Here is a 19,971-nt window from a genome sequence, read left to right on the forward strand (position 1 = left end):
GCGTCACCCTATGCCTCCACGCACGTGCACGTAAATCACTGCCGTACGTGTGGATCCTGATGAGAATACGAATGCTTGGGAGGCTGGCCAGTGACTAGTATGGCACTTGCCATATAATAACTGTTCAAAACTCCTCTCTTGCTTCCTGTTTTCTATGGAACAAACTATAAACTCGCTTAAAGGTTATTCCGGGCAGTCAGAGACATTTTGACCAATCCACTTTCAAAATGGCCACATCATAACATCCATCATTGTTTTTTCATCATCCAGTCACCTGGACAACAGATTCTCCCATCCCTAGTTCTGGTTCCCACGTCCCTAATTGAGTCTCCCCCAGCCTCGAACCTAACCCCGTCCTGTGTCATGAGAAGTCCATTTGCCCATTGCTCAACAATTTAAAAAGTTGAAAGAAGTTTGCTTTTTAGGTCAAGCCTGTAACGGTCCAGATGAAATTGGCCTCCTGAAATGACCCCGTCCATTCCTCTGGATACTTGTGTCTTTAGCTCTCCAGGAGCGTTCACATGTGAACCTTGAGTCACCTTGCTCCCTGTGCCTTGCAGTCCGCCCCTCCCCCCACCATTGCTGTCCTGGTCGGACCTGTCCCAACCCCACTCATCTTTTCCATGCAGTTAGACAGCCCCCTCCTCTGCACACAGTACTGCTCCCCCCGTCAGCATGGATTCCTTTCCTTTCTGTGTCTCCAAAGGGCATTGCTTATACCACTTGTAGAACAGACATCATGGTCAGACCGGAGGTACAGAGTTGTGTGTATGTCTTCGTGGGGGTGAAGGTCTCTTTTCCACTCCTCATTTCCACCAAGAAGGATTTTTCCCTTAACATTCCTGGCTCCTTGCTGCTCCCCGACTTTCTTCCTCATGGAGGAAGTCCTGCTCACTGGGTGCCAGTTTTGGTCCATGTATCTTAGCTGGACGGAGTGCACCTACCAGTGGTCCTGAGGGTGCCTGTTTGGTCTCTTGTCTCGTTTCCTGTCCACTTGGACCAGTGGGAGGTAAGACTTGAAGTGTGTGTGACTACTTTGCAGGCTCAAGCTTCCCCTCTGTTGGGCTGTTCCAAGGTCTAGACTACAGGAAAAAGGAATGGCAGAACGCAGTGAGGAAAAAAAAAAAGCTGCACCCAGTTTGGCTCTCAACCCAGTCTTTGTTGTTGATACAGCTGACACATTACCTACCTACTTTTTATTGTTGATGCTATTTCTCAGTTTGTTCTGAAGCTTCGCGGAGGAGACGTGCCACTTACTGGGCTTCCTTCATTCCTGTCTTGTCAACATTATTTGTTAACTTTCAGAGCCGAGACTGTGTCAGAGTCATCTTGTCTCTACTGCATCTGGCTCAGGGATTAACATGGTAGGTGCTTGATGTGTGTTCTCTGGATGGAATGAAGCAAATGTGACCTTTAAGCTGTGCTGGAGCACTGGGCGCCTGGGGGGGCTCAGTCAGTTGAGCGTCCGACTTCAGCTCAGGTCACGATGTCACAGTTCGTGGGTTCGAGCCCCACGTCAGACTCTGTGCCGACAGCTCAACTGACTGAGCCACCCAGGCGCCCTCAAAACTTTTATACCATTAAGCTTCTTTGTCTTTTTCCATCATAATTTCTTCTTTTCCCTCTAGGCTGAGAGATTCATCCTTTTGAAGAGGTCTGACTGAATGTTCAATTCTATATTTTTTCCAGATTTTTTATGAATTGATCCATCAGGAATTTATTTTTAATGGCTAAAGATTTGTTATAAGGTTTCTTGTGGGCAAATGAGAAGTTATAATTCCTGGTTTCTCAAAATGAGGAATATGTAGACTACTTTTAAAGGGAAAAATATTTGGGCTCTTTAATGATGTTTTAAATTATTTTTATTGTGTGATTTCCTGTTATAGATAAATTGTGACCCTCCCCCCCCCCCCCCAATCCATTTGGTGAAGTCCTGATGCTGGTACTTCTGAGTGTGGCCTTATTTGGAAATAGCATCGTGGAGGATGTAATTAGTTAAGATGAGGTCATGCTCAAAGGAGCAGGGTGCGTCCCTACTCCAGTGTGACTGGGCATCCTTCTAGAAAGGGGGAATTTGGGCACAGACGTGCACACAGGGAGAGCCTCATGTGAAGACTGGACTTACGCTATCATAAGCCAAGGAACTACGAGACTCAGGAGGCAGAGCTGGAACAGATCCTTCCCCGACGCCTTCAGGGCCGATTCAGGGCCAACGCGTTGGTTTGGACTTCTAACCCCCTGAACTGTGAGATGCGATGTTCTGTAGCCAGAGCTGCCCAGCCCGAGCTGCTTCGTTAGAGCCGCTCTAGCAAACGAGTACATTTATGGCTGCACAGACTGGTACTGGTCACACACTCCATGTGCTTACGGCCCTTTCATACCCATCAAAGCAACACAAATGTATAACATGCATGCACTTAACGTTATAAGTCCAACCAGTTCTAAATAATCTACATTAAATTAGTGTGACAATTGGTATAATTTTGCCGCAACTATGTCATGACGCCCCCTCTATGTTTCTGACTTTCCTCAGTGTACGGGGCGGGGATGCATTTCTGTCACCTTTCTGCTCCCCTCGAAACTTCCTCCATAATGCTCCTGACACTGTTTGGCCCTATTCAATTCTCCCTGTTCTTTTTTTCAACGATTCTCAGTCATTTGTAAGAACAGCTTCAAACATGGGCCCCGAAATCCTGCCTAGTTCTTGGTTACGAGGAGGTCAGTCATCCAGATCATCCAGGATATACTTATGCTGATTACTTTTAGGTGCCCATTAAAATGAACACACACACAAAATCTCTCAGGGACCTTGCAGACCCCTAAGAACAAACCAGCGAGCATGCAGTGAACTCAGTTTGACAACAGTGTGGTCCCGAAGGTTTGCATTGGGGGTGACTCTCTCTCTTCCTGACTTTTCAGTTCGTGAACGAGATCATTGGGACAGAGATACCTGGTGTCATCACTCTGCTGTGCTCGTCTGTGTTATGTTGACCTCTTCTTGTCCTACTCCCTGCTCAGAGAATCCTCAAGATGGTGTGATTTCTCCTGCAAACGCAGCTTTCTTGCTGCCAGTGGTCCTAAAAACGTGAGCCACGAGTGGGGTTTAATGCAATGTTCTCGTAACCTAGTGAAAGGGTTTTTTTCTTTAATCACTTCAGTTCAGCCAAGAATGTGAGTTGCAAACTAGTCAAAAGCCAACAGGAAAGGATGGATTTGTACAGAATTTACTGAAAAAAACAACAACAAAAAACCTCCCAAAAATGTAAATCTAGACTCTGTGGTCTCACTTCCCAAAATGCACAGAGCAGGAACCGGAAGCCAAGGAAACCACTTCTCACGCTCTGTAATTTGGGAGAAGACAGAAACTAGATTTCACAGTGTTTGGACACCTTTGCTCAACTATATCCTAAGCACATTTTTTTCCCCTTCAAGTTTCTGGGAAAACTAGCATTCTTCTGAAGTAAATGCAAGATTTTGCCCAAACCTGGGCCTCCCCCAAAAAGCGATCTAAAGAACTTATTCCCAGGTTCTTGTAGAAATAAGCATTCAGTCATAGAAACATTGCAAACTAGTTTTAGCAGTGTTTGCGAGTGGGCCAAGCACACAGGGAACATGCTGACGTATCCCCCTGTGTGATGCCACATCCTGGGAAAAGATGGGGGAAGAGAGGTCTGCAAGCTTGGGAGCTCTCGGCCAGGTATCTTCTCAAGATGCCTCTGAAGTCGAGAGGATTCCGTAGTCTGAACCAAATAGACCCTGCTCTCGGCTCCATATGGGGAACCAAGAGGGAGTATGTGACCCGGGGCTGGAACTTGGAATGCGAGAGGTAGACAAGTTACTGTGTTTTCCCAGCTCTTGTTTTCACACGTGTACCTTAGAGAAACTGACCGGCCTGATGGGATGTTGTGAAAAGTCACTGAAGTAAAGGATGCACAGGGCTTCCGCGTCACACACACGTACACGTGCAAACACACACATTATATAATCCGTACACAGGCTCACCCACCACCCGCACTGACCCTTTTTTACCTAGGAAACATGGCAATTTCGTATGTTTTGACCTAATATGTGTAGAAATAATGATGGGCAGTAGCGAGAAGGTAAGAAGGACTGCCTCTTTGGGCTAAAGAACTCACACATCTACAGTTGAGGACGTGGCGGAGGGTGTCTGACCCAATGTGACACACACACACACACACACACACACACACACACACACACCGTAGTGTGCGAAGAGAAGACACAAAGGCGGAGCAGTAGACTCCTGTCTGTCCCTAGTACACGTTTAACAAAGGGGACAAGAGAACTGAACCAGGAACTAGGGCCATTTTGCTGTATAGACGTTGTGTTCATGTCAACTCTTCAAAAAAGAAAGTAATTCGTAAGATGAGAACGAGAATACGCCCAACCTGCCAAGGCAAATTGAAAATACACTATGACATTGCCTGAGTACTTGTTTTTTATTTCCTTAATTAACCCTGAGGTGTTGTCTAATGTTGATGCCAGGATGTGAGTCATAATCCTTTGCTCTGTAACCTTTCTTTGCTATCTCAATGGAATGGGCCAACCCCGAGACAGGCCCCATTAGACTGTTTTTCAGGTCTTCAGACTTGCAATGAGCAATGTCCTATCAGTTGGCCACCCCCGTGTTCAGCCTCCTGAAAGTGACTTGCCACCTCCAGGTTTTGTCTCCTGATTGATGGTTCAGATCCTGACTTTTCCCCCGGGGGACTTTCCTACCCAGTGGCTGAATGGATCTCTTGTGGCTTTGTCCAGGGAGAAGACAGGTGACCGCTAATAGGAACTGGGTCAACATGGTGAAGATTCAGGTCAGGAATGTTTTGTTTTTCGCAGTTAGCAGGGCTAGGGCTAGAATGAGGTCAGGAGATCAGTTTAGTGTCGGTATTGAATTCTTACCCTCTGGGCTTAAAAAAAGAAAAGCCCAAGGAATGTGGCCTCCCAAGGGCTGGGACAAGAGGCGAACCGTCAACAGGGAGAGCTGCTGGGTGGTTTACACCCCGATTTCCATTAGCTTCATCAGTTGTCTGGAATCAGGAGTTCAGAGAGACCCTCCAATGGTTTAGCAAATACAGAAATTTTGTCAGGTTTCTTCCCAGACAAACAGAGACCCATTGCATTGCTCAATGTCTGTATGGTGACAATTATATGCTGTGGTGTATGGAAAAGAGGAAAAGCCATAAGTGGGGGGCATCTCATCCCGCAGTACAGTGATACCAGGTTTTCATGGCACAGTGGCTTCCAGGAACCTAAAGAAAAATATTATGTTAAACTGTTTCCCTAATGTGACACTTTCTTCAAAACAGAAGCAGTGAAATGTTTGACTCAGTAACAATATTCTAGACCTTGTAATGGGACCTTGATGAATCTTTCATGCTTTTTGCTTGTTGTCAGTCTCGTGTTTTTCTCCTGGTCGGTTTGTTGCTGGTGATTTTACAGAGAATGGGACCTGGGTGACAAGCCCTCTTTATTTTGACTTGGAATTTTTTTCTGCCCGGAGTTGGAAGAGCTCTTACCTGGTGATTATTTGGGGCAGGTTTCCCCAAAGGCTGACAGGTAGTGTTGTGTGTCATTGCCACGGGGGATGTTAATTTTGATGTGGACACATTTGTCTTCCTACAAGACAAAATCCGATGTAGGGAAGACACAATCAAGCTCAGAATTATGCAGCACACTTAGGTGTGCATTATGTCTTCAAGACAGCTACTTGTGATCGTGGTAAAATGCGTTAGTGTATACCCGTGGGTGCGGGGTACTGGGGTAACACCTATTAGGGAATCGTGAATCTGGGACACATTTCATTTTTTCGCAGCTTGGCCGTCGATGCGGGCTGTTGTTTGCTGCCTCAGGACTCTCAAAGCAAACCGGTAAGCGAGTCACCTGTATACATTGTGGATCATGAGCACAAAGCGACTGGACTGGTGTTTACCCCCGACCAGATCGATGGCGCTGACCGAGTGTTGTGGAGAGATCTTTTGAATCTCCCAGTCTTGAGTGTTTATCTCTTCGTATTCCCCCCCTTCGATCTCTAGTCTCAGGTTTCTTCTGTGAGATATGCTCCCCCCCCCCCCATATTCTTCCTTTCAGCTTCGAAACACCGTAAGATACCGATTAAGCCCGTGGGCTTCGGTGCCAGAGAGAGCGAGGCTCAAATCCTACACCTGCACTTGTTAGCTTTGACACGTGTGACTGACCTCTCCGAATTCCAGTGTTACTATCCATGAGAAAGGGACGAAAGTAATAACAAAGTGCAGTTATATGTTGTCACGTAAATAGAATGAGATTCTCTGGCCTAGTGACTAAATAAGCATCAGCGGCTATTGTCATCACCCTTATTTAATTTCTATGAGTGTGTCTAACGCAGCACCACTGTGGGGACACATTAGACAATGAGAAAATTCCTCAGCACAAACGAGCCTGGTGTAAGGGCTGTCTCTCTAGGAATTGTTAACCTGACCCTCCCTCTTTGGTCATCTTACCCCATCTTCTGTATTCTAGCAGGAAGACCGGCCAGCCCCAGTGAAGACCGAGAAGCCGCAGAATCTTAGGGGAGTTCATGACTATGCCCAGAGCGGCCTGCCCAAGACTGACGCCCAACAGAGTCATTGCCACACCTTATGTCGACCGCCATGACGGCATCTGGGCCGCCTGCTTTAGCAGGACCCTGAGCCAAAGGGAGCCATTTATAGGCTTGCGGAAAACTTCATGCAGGAGGAGCGATTCTATGTTGGAGACTATCTAAAAGAACCAATCGGATTCTCTCAGAGTATATCAGGGAGGGACAGAGAGCTCGAGGGGGAGGGAGAGAGAGAAGGAGGGAGGGGAGAGAGAGAGAAAGAAGGAAGGAGAGGGAGAGGGAGAGGGGAAAGATGGAGAGAGACCGTCAGTCTCTGGGTAGTGCTGGCCCTCACAGGTGACCACGTTCTGTAATTTCCTTACTTCCTTTCTTTGGCCAGCAGACTGCCATCGCCTGTGGGCCTCCGTGTTCAAGCATCTGGCAGGTACACCTAGCTGACCCTGACCTTTAGTCACCTCCCGGATTGGCCTTGGCTGAAACCCCCGTGCACCGTGAGCTCAAGGTACAGACTGGGAGGAGAAAGGTCAAGGGGGAGACTCCTGTGACTGCCTTAAAACAAGAAAGCACGTGATTTATCAACCGGAAGACATCTCGTTTATCTCCGTACATGGCCACGTGTGCCGTTTTGTCCACCTAAAATGCTCTTGGCCCTTTTGTCCGGCGGTCCGAACCCCCCTCCAGATCCCCGCAGAACGTGATGGGAATTCACAGCCTCCAGCCGGCAGGCCTGCCCCTGCGTGTGCCAGCTCTTGGTTATTCCTGCCGTCCCGTATCAAGGAATGTGGTAAGAGAAATCCTGCTTTGCAAAGAGGATTCCGTCCACCCGTGTTTTCCCTTGTTTTGTGTCTGAGAAGCTCCGTCTTCTCTTTCGCGCGTGGCTTCTGAAACAAGTCCCGTGCTTCGTGCATGATTGACGCCCCACGTGCGGTGACCAGTGTTCGCTGTAACAGATAGCAGCAGTAAGTGACGCCAACGACGTAACGTGGGGACCCTGCCCTGTGTCAGATACGCTGCTTGGCTCTACTTACCTCGTCTCTGTTCCTCATGTTGATCTGAAAGAAGGGTATTTTTCATTCCTAGTTTGCAGATGGGGAAAATGAAAGTCAGAAAAGTTCCGTGATTTTGCCAAAGTGGCACAGCTTTCGAGTGCCCCGATCGAGAGTAAACTCGGTGCCTGCTTCTCTTGCACACGGATGGCTCACGTTTTCCGTGCTCTTCTGAGGGGACTCTGTGTCTCAGGTGCTGCTGCTGTGACCTGGAGACTGAAATGTGAGCTAAACAACCTTATACGTTGTCTTGAAACTATTCTGCCTTTCTGAGCTAAGATGTCTCTTCCTTCAATGGCTTGGAAGGAAACAGAAAATCATTGATTTGTTATCTAGAGTTCTCTTCCTATTTTGCAGTTCTGGAAAGTCCAGTGGTGATTCAGACACATAAAACCAACCTCAAAGTTTCTACTAAAGGTGTGCAGCTCTGTGCTGCCTACCCCAAGGGCGCGGCCCGCAGAGTGTTCATACCTGCCTTCAGTGCAAACCACAAATACTGTCTGGAGCCGAAGTCACACAACGTGACTCATATTGTGCGGTGACTCTGGGTGCCTTGAATCTTATCAACGTACAAGACATTATAGACAGCTGTTTCAAAGCGTACGTGTTCGTGTCAATAGTGTAAAACCAGTATTTAGGTCACGAACACTCTCATCAAGAGGGTTACTTACAATTGGCTTACTTCTGGATCGATCATTTTGACTCGAGTCTGTTGACGCACAGGGTCACAACCGTTTCGGGCGTATGACATCGTGGTTCGCACGTGTGCAGGCTATGCCGTGCTCACCACCCGTGTGCCACACCTGTCACCGTGCAACATGCTTCCAGTGCCACGGACTGTGCTCTCCGTGCTGTGCCTTCCGTGCCCCTGACTTCATGCCGTGACTGGAAGGCTGGGCCTGGCACTGCCCTCCACCCATGCTGGGCAACCCCCACCTCCTTCCCTCTGGCAACACTCAGGTTGTTCTCTGTATTTATAGGTCTGAGTCTGCTTTTTGTTTGTCTATTCATGGTTTTTTTTAGATTCTACTTACCAGTGAAATCACATGGTATTTGCCTCTCTCTTGGTCTGAGTTGTATCACTTAGCCTAACACCCTGTAGCTCCATCCATGTTGCAGCCCATGGCACAATCGCATCCTTCTTGGTAAGGATGCATATCTGTGTGTGTGTGTGTGTGTGTGTGTGCGCATGTACGTATATTATCCATTCCTCTGTTGATGGACACTTCGGTTGCTTCCATATCCTGGCCATTGTAAATAAGGCACACAGAGGGGTGCATGTATCTTTCTGAATTAGCGTTTTTGTTTTCTTTGGGTAAATACCCAGTAGTGGAACTAATGGATCGTATGGTAATTTTACTTTTAATTTTTTGAGGAACCTCCATACTGTTTTCCAGAGCGGCTGCGCCAGTTTGCCTTCCCACCAAGTGTGCAAGAGGGCTCCCCTTTCTCCGCATCCTCACCAACACCTGTTGTTTCCTGAGTTGTTCATGTTAGCCACTCTGACAGGTGTGAGGTGATATGTCATCGTGGTTTTGATTTCTCTTTCCCAGATGATCAGTGATGTTGAGCATGTTTTCATGTGTCAGTTGGCCATCTGGGTGTCTTCTTTGGAAAAATGCCTATCCAGGTCCTCTGCCCGTGTTTTAATCGGATTGGGTTATTTTCTGTTGAGTTGTATAAGTGCCCTATATATTTTGGATATTACGTTAATTACAACTTAAATGGAAATTGGGCCTAGGTGATTTTTACGTTTAATCCATCTATCGACCAAGTCCTTCTTGAGCACCGACTTCATAATTCAAGACTTAAAAAAATAATTACAAACAGTATACAGCCCATGGGAAGACGATTATGAATCATCAGGAGGTTCACAGAGGACTCTCTTCAGACAGCGACAATCAGTCTCTCAGACTCCTGCTGATTACTCGTGTCCTGACCAGGGAGCTGTGTCACAGTCCGCTGTCGGTTTTCCTGAAGCTCACGTGTATGTGAACCACACGGGCGGTCACACTTCTGTGGCAGGGCACGTAAATACGCTTCTGCACAGGGAACGTAGGTCAGGCTGGTCTAGACGGGACCTCAACATCTTCTTGTGTCTCCTCTGCTCTAACATCCCTTACCCTGAAAATCATCTTCACATCATAGCAGCGCAACGTGGACCCGAAATATTCACCAGCAGCTGACGGGTCAGCACCTCAGTGTTCATATGGACCGAGGAATGCAATTGCTAGGGACAAATACGACTAATGGAAAATTCTATCCAGTAATCTGCATGTTCTTTTCCACTGACAGATACATATGTGAGAAATAGAACCAAGAGTAGGGTTTTTATAGCTTATCTGGAGGCAGAGCAAAGGGCCCTGCATGACCTTATGGGATGCCTCCTTCAGACCTGATCTTCTCCCTGACAGACTAGGCACCCGGGCCGAAGACCGCAGCTAATGCTGCAGGCAAATTTGCCTATATATAAACCTTCCTCTTTAAAAATGATATAGAAGGAATAAGATTTGTAAAGCCCAATGGAACCCAAGAGATTAGGAGGATCCATTAGCACATGAGAGGTTTCAATAAATTTCTAAAATGAACAAAATGAGAATACTTGGTTTGTAAAATTCTGTTTAATACTCATATTTTTAAAAATGTGTTCAGAATTCATAACATTTAAAAATCATTGAAATTAAATAGTTAATGCATTTTACTTTAAATTTTTAAAATTTTTTTTAACATTTATTCATTTTTGAGAGACAGAGACAGAGTGCGAGTGGAGGAGGGCAGAGGGAGTTTAAATTTTTTTTTTTTACATTTATTTATTTTCAAGAGACAGAGGGAGACAGAGCACAAGTGGGGGAGGGACAGAGAGAGAGGGAGACACAGAATCCGAAGCAGGCTCCAGGCTCTGAGTAGCTGTCAGCACAGAGCCCGATGCAGGGCTCGAACTCACGAACTTCAAGATCATGACCTAAGCCAAAGTCAGACACTTAACCGACAGAGCCACCCAGGCACCCCAATGTATTTTACTTTAAAAATGTATGAACGTTATAGAACATAAAATGTATTAACACTGAAATATGTGTTATCTTTCCAAAATAAATTATCAAAATAAATAGTTTAAAAGGGCATTATTAAAATAAAAGACCAAATTATTTGCATAGCCTTTCATTTCACCATTTATAGATCAAGTTTTCCCACATTGATTTTCAATATTCTCATCTTCATATCCTACATTTTGGGGGAAATCTTCCACTTTGATGTTGGTTATAATTCAATAAGTTGTCTCCATTAATTATGTGAGGTCAGTCATGGGGAATAATAACAATAAAGTGCTGACATTATAATAATAAAATGACTGAAATTTTAAAATTTGTTGTGTCATTTTCTGGGTTATCATTTATGATAATGTCACTATCACTGCAACGGAGAGAAAGAGGCAGTGCCTTGTACAGTTCGAGGAAATGTGCACCTGACCGTCCGCCGTCCCTTGGGACGGCAGAAAATAGGTTGAGAATGGATGAGTGAACCCAGCTCTCACCAGCAAGCCATGTGTGACCACCACTGGTTTCTGGGAACCGCTTCCTGATTTCATGCCTCACTTTGGAGGAGAGGGTCATCTTAATTTGGGGGCTTGTGACCTGCCTCCATCCCTATCAACTGACGTGGTTCTGTAATAAGATCCTGGTTAATGATAGGGCACACGGGTTCAGATCGTGTATTTAATCCGGATATGGAAAAATACCCTGGGAGCAAATGAAATAAATAGGACGAATATTTCCATTCTTACAAGTTATGCAACATATTTGACCCTTCGAGCTGAAAGCACTTACAAGGTAGCCGGAAGCCAGCGGGTGTAGAACTTTCCAAAATGTGTAAATGTGTATATCATTGGAAGAAGAATAGATCAAATTCAGTATTTAACCTCTTTCTTGATCAATCTCATCAGCTGGACATTTTCACTTAATCATTTGTGTTTGTCAGTGTTTTGGAAATTCTGGAAAGAATTTTGGTTTTGGAAAAACTTGACACATAGCCTTAACGATGCTTTACCGGGCAAATGGCTCATTTCCTACATCTGGATGAAGTTATCCCATTGAGGGCTGGGCCCATGGTGAAGATGGTCCTCGCGACAAGGTGATTAGATGGGGTCCATGTTGAGCCACACTACCAGTGACACTTGCTGGGACAGTTCCTCGAGCCCTGCAGTCCTGTCTAGTTCCTATCCTCACCCGGGTGCTGGGACGGCCCCACTCAGGTTCTTGGCCACTCTCCAGTGAGTAAGAGGGAAGACAGAAGGACAGTGTTTGGCCCTTGGCTGTTTTGGAATAAATGCCATTTCTTTTCTCCCCTCCCTTCCTTCTCCCTTCCCTTCCTCCCTCCCTTCCTCCCTCCCTTCCTCCATCACAGAGCAAATAACAAGCTCCCTGTTGCATAACCAATTTGACAGATAAAATCCTCCAGAAAAAAAAAAAAAAGCAGAGCTACGTTCTACAATTTAAGGTCATGAAACAGGGACTGAAGCCTCTGTATTTATTGATAAGCTTCTCCTTTGGATAAAAACAAATGTGCTAGACTTGCCCCGTCCTTGAACAGAAAGTAATGCAAACAAAATCTGGACAAGAAACAAATCATATGCTAAGTTTTGACCCTGTAAAAGCGGCTCAGGGAGGCGGCTGTTCAAGTTCTCTCCCCCCAAACCCACACTCCCAGACAAAGGTGTCTGCAGGGCGTGGGACAGCTACGTGCCACAGCCCCTCTGTGCTGGGTTCCTTCTCAAGTGAGCTAAATCACACCTCAAGGGAAGCAAACAGTTAGGACTGAGATAATTCAGCAAGAAAGCTGTAGATAATCACCCTGAACCTGTCTTTTATCTGTGTCCACTCATTTTTCTTTTCATCTGTTCATCCATTGACATCTTAATTGAGCTCCTAACGTGTGAGAACCATGAGCCAAATCCTTAAGGATGTAAAGATCGGTAAGAAACTTTGTGTTCAATTTCAAATGCATCTGAAAGATATTTCTCTACTGGTGAATGCCTTTTAAAGTAAACCTGCATCGACTTAAAGGCTGATAACATAGTTAAATACATACATTTAAATCCATACATAGTTAAACACATAACATGGTTACATACATTTACACACATAGTGTGTGTAAGTCTCAGTCAGCAAAATGTTGGAGAAAGAAACACGTCAGTGTCTTTATGTGCTAACGTTTCGTCGTACTTGAAAGGGAAAGTGAGTGAGCGTTCAGGAGCTGATTCTTTCTAAGAATCTATAAATGGAAAGATTTTCAGCTTTTTAAAACAGTATTTCTTTGAGATGGTGACTCAGAACTCTAGGACCACCTGTTCAGTCTTCTAATGTATCACTTACTGGTCGTGGGGTAGGTTGAAGACTAATTTATTAGTTGTTCTCAGTTATCTCTGGCCTGACACCTTGATGAAATTAAAACAAAATTCACATGTTTTATCATAACTGGAATTTTCCCATTCTTATTTAACATCATTAATGTCTCACAGTGGTTATGTCTTATGATGACAGTACAGTTTGGATTTCTTTTTAACCAAGAATACTTGTAAACACATCAAACTCGAGGCCATCTTTACTATACCGTGGTATATCTTAGATTTTTGATTCCATAAGGAAATAAAAAAGAATCATCAAAAGGATAGATGCTCAAAGCGCAACTGTCTTTAAAAGGTGACACTCGGGGGCTTCCTGAAACACCTCTGTGTGCACGTGTGTTTGTCAGAATAGCGAGTGGCATTCCAGGTCTTTGCCGTCCAAGCCTCAAGGTTGTGGAGATGAGACCCAAGCCAATTGCTCTAGAGTTTTCCGGGACACTGCCGGCATCAACACCTTCTTTGGAGACAGAGAGTGATGGCGAACGGATTGTCTTTATTGAAGACTTCCCAATTTTCTAACGCACGCTCCTCGAAGAGATAGGTTATGTTCTTGTTTTGACAATTCTCCCAGCTGCTTTCTGAGTTGTGTTCCTGTTACAACATGGAGCTTCCTGTCCCATTTGGCGGGTCCTTTGGACAACCGGCTCCCACCTTTCCTCCAGGTGCCCCCCTGGGAGACAGGGTTCAGTGGGATGACAGTGAACTCCAGGCAAGTGATTCCTCAGGTAACGGTGAACGTTCTTCGGTTAAGACTGTGTGATCCCGGTCACTGGGCTTGGGTAGTCACCGAACATGGAGAATGGTCAAAGTTACAGATTCTCCCCCTTGGGAGAAAATTGCTTTGCTCGTTTCATGTACATAAGGGGTCAAAACATTGTGTTTTCCCTCTCCTGTCCCCAAACAGCAATAAAACAGAATCAACCCACATGCTCTCTGGGGTCTTGGAGGGTCGAGCTGACACCAGGAGGTGTGTGGTCACACTAGAAAGTTCAACCTGACCCGGTTTCCCCCTGTGGTTGAAAACAGTGTAACAGAGTTTACCAATTGTTGGTCATTTAAACTTCATGCGGTGAAAATTATTTATAGCGATTTGCTAATAGAACATGTCGTCATTCAGACATAAAACGAGGATATTTATTGCATGTTTCGCTGCTATCACTTTCCTTCCCTTCATCAAATATTGACTAAATATTATATTATTGAGAGTTAGGCAATAGAGGCATTAAATGTCTCCCTGCGACCTCTCTACTTGTTTGTTAGAAACAGAACGTGTCATTGTGGCCCCAGCTGGCACAGAAGACACATCCCACATAGTAACCTAGCCAGCTTCAGGAAACCGGGTATAAAAATTTCCCTAACTTGGGCAAGCGTGGAATTAGGAAGGTGTGTGTGTTTTTATCCACCGCGTACTAATATTTATATTTGCCAAGTGCTTTCTGCCAGAAGGCTTTCCTGAATCAACAGAAATTCTTGCAATTGGCATGTGTATCATTTTTATGCAAATGTTAGTGTTGCTTTAAAACATAGCACCAAAAAACCGAACTTTGGAGAAACTCCGTAGTCACTCAGTTCGGATTTTAATCTCTGCGGACAGTTTACACTGAGCATTTACTAACTGCCGGGTGCTTTGGGTATTAATAATATAGGTAGCAACAAAAGCTAATTGAAGTCTTATAATGTGCCGTGTGCTTGACAACTAAATCCCGTCACTAATCCTATAAGGCTGATTTTATTATCCCCCCTGCACAAATGAGGAAATGCACTCTGGCCTCCCTGGCTAAAGGGCCCATACCTGTTACCAGCACAGGGTTGGCTCCTTCTTTCACATACTTCAAACGAATTCAGTTTGTTTAAATATAATTTAAAGCTTGTGGTGCCCATGTGGTCCACTTTTTCGCTGGAAGTAGACCAGCGGCCATGACTGTTCTCTCGTTCACTGCTGCCTAACGACTGAGCCGTCCGGACGCACACCTCAGCGATGCAGTCTCAGCGGCTCCAACCTGCACCCCTTGGACACTATGCCGGGTCAGGGTCACTCCCGCAGGCCACCGAGGGGGGTGTCCTTACAGGTTTTGCCTTTTGTCCCCCTTCCCTAAATGTGCAATATGGGAGGGCCGTAATTAAGGCCTGGAAAAGACGTCTGAAAGTATCTTTTAGAAGAGCTGGTTTTGGGTGGCTTTTGTGTAGATCATCCACGGTGTGTCTGTGGACTTATACCTGTTGGCTGTTGCTGTGCTTGGATTTGGCCACGCCGTGGGCTCCCGTCACTGCAGGGACCACAAGGCTCAGAGGTACCGCTCGGTGCACACGCACCCTGGCAAGAGAAGGATCTTCTCGGGGTTGATGTCAAAGGCCTCTAGCTCTCTGTGGTTTGCTACCGTTTGACTCTTCCCATTCTTGAAGATTCATTTCCCTTGCGAATCCCCTAAAACAGCTTCCTCCGGTCTGTGTGCCGCCGGGCCCCAGTGCTGCGAGAAGCTACCTGGAAAGCGTGTTCCAAGCTCTCTCGCCCTCCTAGATTTGCACGCCGTGTTGAAAGCATGTTCCAAGCTCTAGCCTTCTCCTAAATTTTCATTGCATGTTGAAAGCATGTTCTAAGCTCTAGGCCCCTCCTAGATTTGCATGCCGTGTTGAAAGCATGTTCCAAGCTCTAGCCTTCTCCTAAATTTTCATTGCATGTTGAAAGCATGTTCTAAGCTCTAGGCCCCTCCTAGATTTGCATGCCGTGTTGAAGCCCTGAGGAGTCCTCCAGGAAAAAACTGCTCATGGTTGTGTGACTGAATACCTCCTAAACTTGCTCGACCATAGAAATTCCCCTCTTCCTTTCCTCCTACTATCAATATTAGCAGAACACCTCTGACATCGCATGGAATTGGGGTTCAAAGCACCCCTGTGGGAAATGCAGTCCTAAGACATACACCAGTGAGGAGTCTTTCTCCCTGACTTTGGGACGTCTGGATCTGAGGGAATCAGGCTTAGCAGCTTGGCCTCCATTTATTTTTCCTCCCAACTTTTAACTAGTCTCAAAGAACTTATTTTGTACTCATTAAATGATCTTTATACATCTGGTCTAAGCCTCTCCAAGTCTTTTTCCCATATCGGGAATGCATGGCTGACTTAATGTGCAATGTTTTTACTGAGGAACACGGCCTCGGTCTTTGGCCAGACCAGGATGAGATGTTCCTTGCTCGTATGCTTTGGGGATAAGGTAGAACAGAATTATATTTGAATTCAAAATAAGACCTTTATTTCATATGGTTTTCTCACTCTCTGAAATTTAAGAACAGGGAGCTATTATTATCCTTATTCATATCTGAAAATAAATCTAATTTGTACATGAAGATGTACATTACATTATACAAGAAGATACAGTAAGTCAGTGCTGATTGGGACTGAAAACGTACCTCTGTTTCCCATTTTATTCCTCATTTTGTCACCTGTATCAGTCGGGATCCAATCAGGACCAGAAGCCACTCTAGGCATTAAACAGAGGACTGAGTTTCACAGGTGACGGAAGAGCTAAGAAGATAAACAGGAAAGAGTGAATCAACCTAGAAATTAGAAACGTCAAAAGCCCCAGCAGCCCCTGGGGCCTCGGGGACCTGGGAGCAGGTGACATGACCAAGTCCAAGGCTGAGCGATCTGCAGGTAGGGGGCATGGGGGGTAGGGTGGTGGTGCTGGACCTACGGGTGTTCAGGGGAGGGGGGGGGGGCGGACCTGTGGATCTGTAGGTGCGGGTGTCGTTCCAGGCTTGGTTGTAAACATACCTCCTTGAAATATCTCCCCGCAGACACTGGTGATGATGTGGCCCCTGTGCTGAGCCCAGGTTTTGCTGGGTGCTCTGTGGTTACTTACTGCGAATTAGTTAAATGTATCAAGCGCTTACTATGTGCCAGGCAAGGTAGCAAACGGTCTTCAGTCCATACGTCCTTCAGTGATCATGTAACCTGTAAGATAGGTCCTGTGATGATCCCATTTGTAAAGTGAAGAAAATACCTTTCCTCCCCACTCTGCTCCAGCCACACTGGACTTCCTGACGCTTTCCTCAAGTATGCCAGCCGCATTCTCACCTCAGGGCCTTTGCACTTGTCTCCTTTCTGCTGAGAACATTCTTGCCCCAGATCACTCAATAACCTTCATCTCCCTCAGATTCTTGCTCACAAGTCCCTTTCTCAGTGAGCCCCTTTGCCACCTTATATAAATTGCAACACTCCCCCTTGACCCCCGACTTGCGCTCTCTCTCTTTCCTGCTCTGTTTTTCTCTCTAATTACCTCTCTCCCCCTAGTAGAGTGTTAGCCACTTAAGGACCGGGATTCCGACGTGTTTTGTTCACTGCTGTATCAGTGACAGCCAACAAGTGGCACGTGTGACAGGGCTAATGCATGGCAGGGTTGGGATTGGGGCGGGTGTAACGGTCGTCAAGGCCCCTCTGCATGGTCTTCGCAGACTCAGCGAAGAGCGGAATCGATGGAGAGGGAAAAGAAACAAACACCCATCCTGCAGTCCATGGCTCAAAAGGGTTCCTTTTCCATTTAGATGTCAGCTTATAATGCTCCTTGCCTGAGACGTGTTTTAATTGCTTGGTCATAACCTTCCCGCCAAGTTTAAGGCCTTTCTTTGACTCATTGTCATTAACAGGGAAAAAGTTGGGGGCCCTCACATCGCGCTGATGGACGCCCCAAGGAAATGAGTGAAGTTAGTGCACACCCGAGGCCCGGACGCTGGCCCCGATCCTAAGGCCGGGATGGCTGCTTTCTTCCTGCGCGTGGAGGTGTGAAACCAGCCTGGTAGCGGGACTCACGGGGAGTCACCGTTGACAGTGTATACTTCCTGCCTACGGTTTTCCGGAATTATCCAACTGGAGTTTATGAAAACTTTTCAGGTATTAACCTCTTTAACACATAGTATTATTAAGATACATCGTGTGCAGTTTTGAGCTCCTTCTCAGTTTTGTGACAGGTTCAGGGAAGGGCGAACCAGGGAGCACGTACCTGATTCATTCCCATCGCCTTCCTGGAATTGAAAATAAAGGCAGATTCAACAAAGCAACAACATGGCAAGTTTTTCTATTCCAGAAACTACTGTTTTTTTTTTTAAAAAAAAAACCTTTGAGATTGACTATTGTCTAAATAAATCAACTTTCAGAATATATGTAGGGGATTATCTAAAAAATCTCGAGGTATTATGGGAATATTCCCTTCTAGGTTTCTCCTTAGTTTCCAGCCACCATGCGGCACGTTTATTTACTTTTTTTGTGTATTATTTTTTAAATCAGAAATTCTGTTTTTAAAGGCATGGAACCCATGCCGTGGGGCTGCAGGGGGGTCAGAAACTAGGCAACCATCGGATGTGTTTCTACCAACCATTGCTTCCTGCTTCTGCACACTCAAATCCTTAACTTGCAGAAGAATAAACACACCAAGCGTCACCACCAGCATTGTTGATTTACCATGCTCTAAACTGAAACCAGACTTTTTGTCTTAAAGATTGTTTGACTTCTAGAATTTTCAGAATTGTAATCCAACGCAGCTGACCCTTTGTTCCCGGTTTTCCTGTTCTGGAATCTTCCTGTGCTTTACTCAGGGGTTGGTCATGGACATCTCTGGTTCTGTCCTGGGTGATGTCTTGAGCTTAGATGATGATGTAGGTCTTAAAAAGTCCCATATTGCTTCTGTCTGAATCAGCAGTAGATACACATTTCTCACTGGGTCCACTGTTGTTTGCTCATTCTACAGCTTTTCCAATTTCCAGTGTCCAGCAGGCTCGTTAGAACCACTTGTGAATACCAGCTCAGCTAATTGTGTTAAAGGTCTCATTTGACACCATAAACCACTTCACCGGTGGTTAGGACTGGCTTTCATTCCAACGCTTAACAGCCAGAGATAAGGACTCGTGTTGACAAGCAATTTGCCCACACATTTCCCTGTGATGACACATCCTAATCACCGGCCAAGTGCACTCCTCTGTGAACAGTAGCCCACGGATAAGCAGTCTGATTGTTTTCTTAAGGAATCAATTTCTATTTTAACCTTCTGAGCAATTTTTATTTACCTTACCAAGAACACTACAGAAAGTGAACAGTGTGTTCTCATCAACCTGTTTCTTATTTTGCACTGTTTATATTCTTAAGTGGAATGAGACCAATAAAATACTAACGTGTTTGTAATTAACATTATTTGTGAAGTTGAAATACCATGACATTTACTTATTGTCATTTCTCATTAAAAAATGTGTCTTTGCAGGGAGGTAATATTTTAACTAACCCAAGAAAAAGGCTCTTATCTTCATTCTACCTGCGCAGGGACTAGCACGGTATCCCGCAGAGTTGATGCCCAATCAATAGTTGCTGGTTTAATAACTAAAGCGGCTTTTTAAGACATTCTGGTTTATTTGTTTGTTTGTTTGTTTCTTTTTTTAAAAGTATAATTTATTGTCAAATTGGCTAACATACAGTGTATACAGTGTGCTCTTTGTTTTGAGGGTAGATTCCCATGATTCATTGCTTATAGACTAAAACACTCTACATTTTTTTTCTTTTAACGTTTATTCATTTCTGAGACACAGACAGATCATGAGCAGGAGAGGGGCAGAGAGAGAGGAAGACACAGAATCTGAAGCAGGCTCCAGGCTCCGAGCTGTCAGCACAGAGCCCGACGCGGGACTCGAACCCATGAACCATGAGATCATGACCCCAGCCGAAGTCGGCCACTTAACCGACCGACCCAGACACCCCTACATACTAAAACATTCTAGCTTAACGTGGTAACATGTCTACAGATATATGAGAACCTACAAGTACTTAACCTATGTGATGTGTCTCTCCCCCTTCCACATGTTACATAAAATGTCATTTGTTTCCAGAGGTCTTTCGGGCTTCTTTTTAAATATCTGAAACTTGAAAAGCCTTATTTTATTGGTAAAAATAAA

Source organism: Panthera onca, chromosome D1, assembly GCF_046562875.1.
Source record: "Panthera onca isolate mPanOnc1 chromosome D1, mPanOnc1 haplotype 2, whole genome shotgun sequence".
NCBI lineage: Eukaryota > Metazoa > Chordata > Mammalia > Carnivora > Felidae > Panthera > Panthera onca.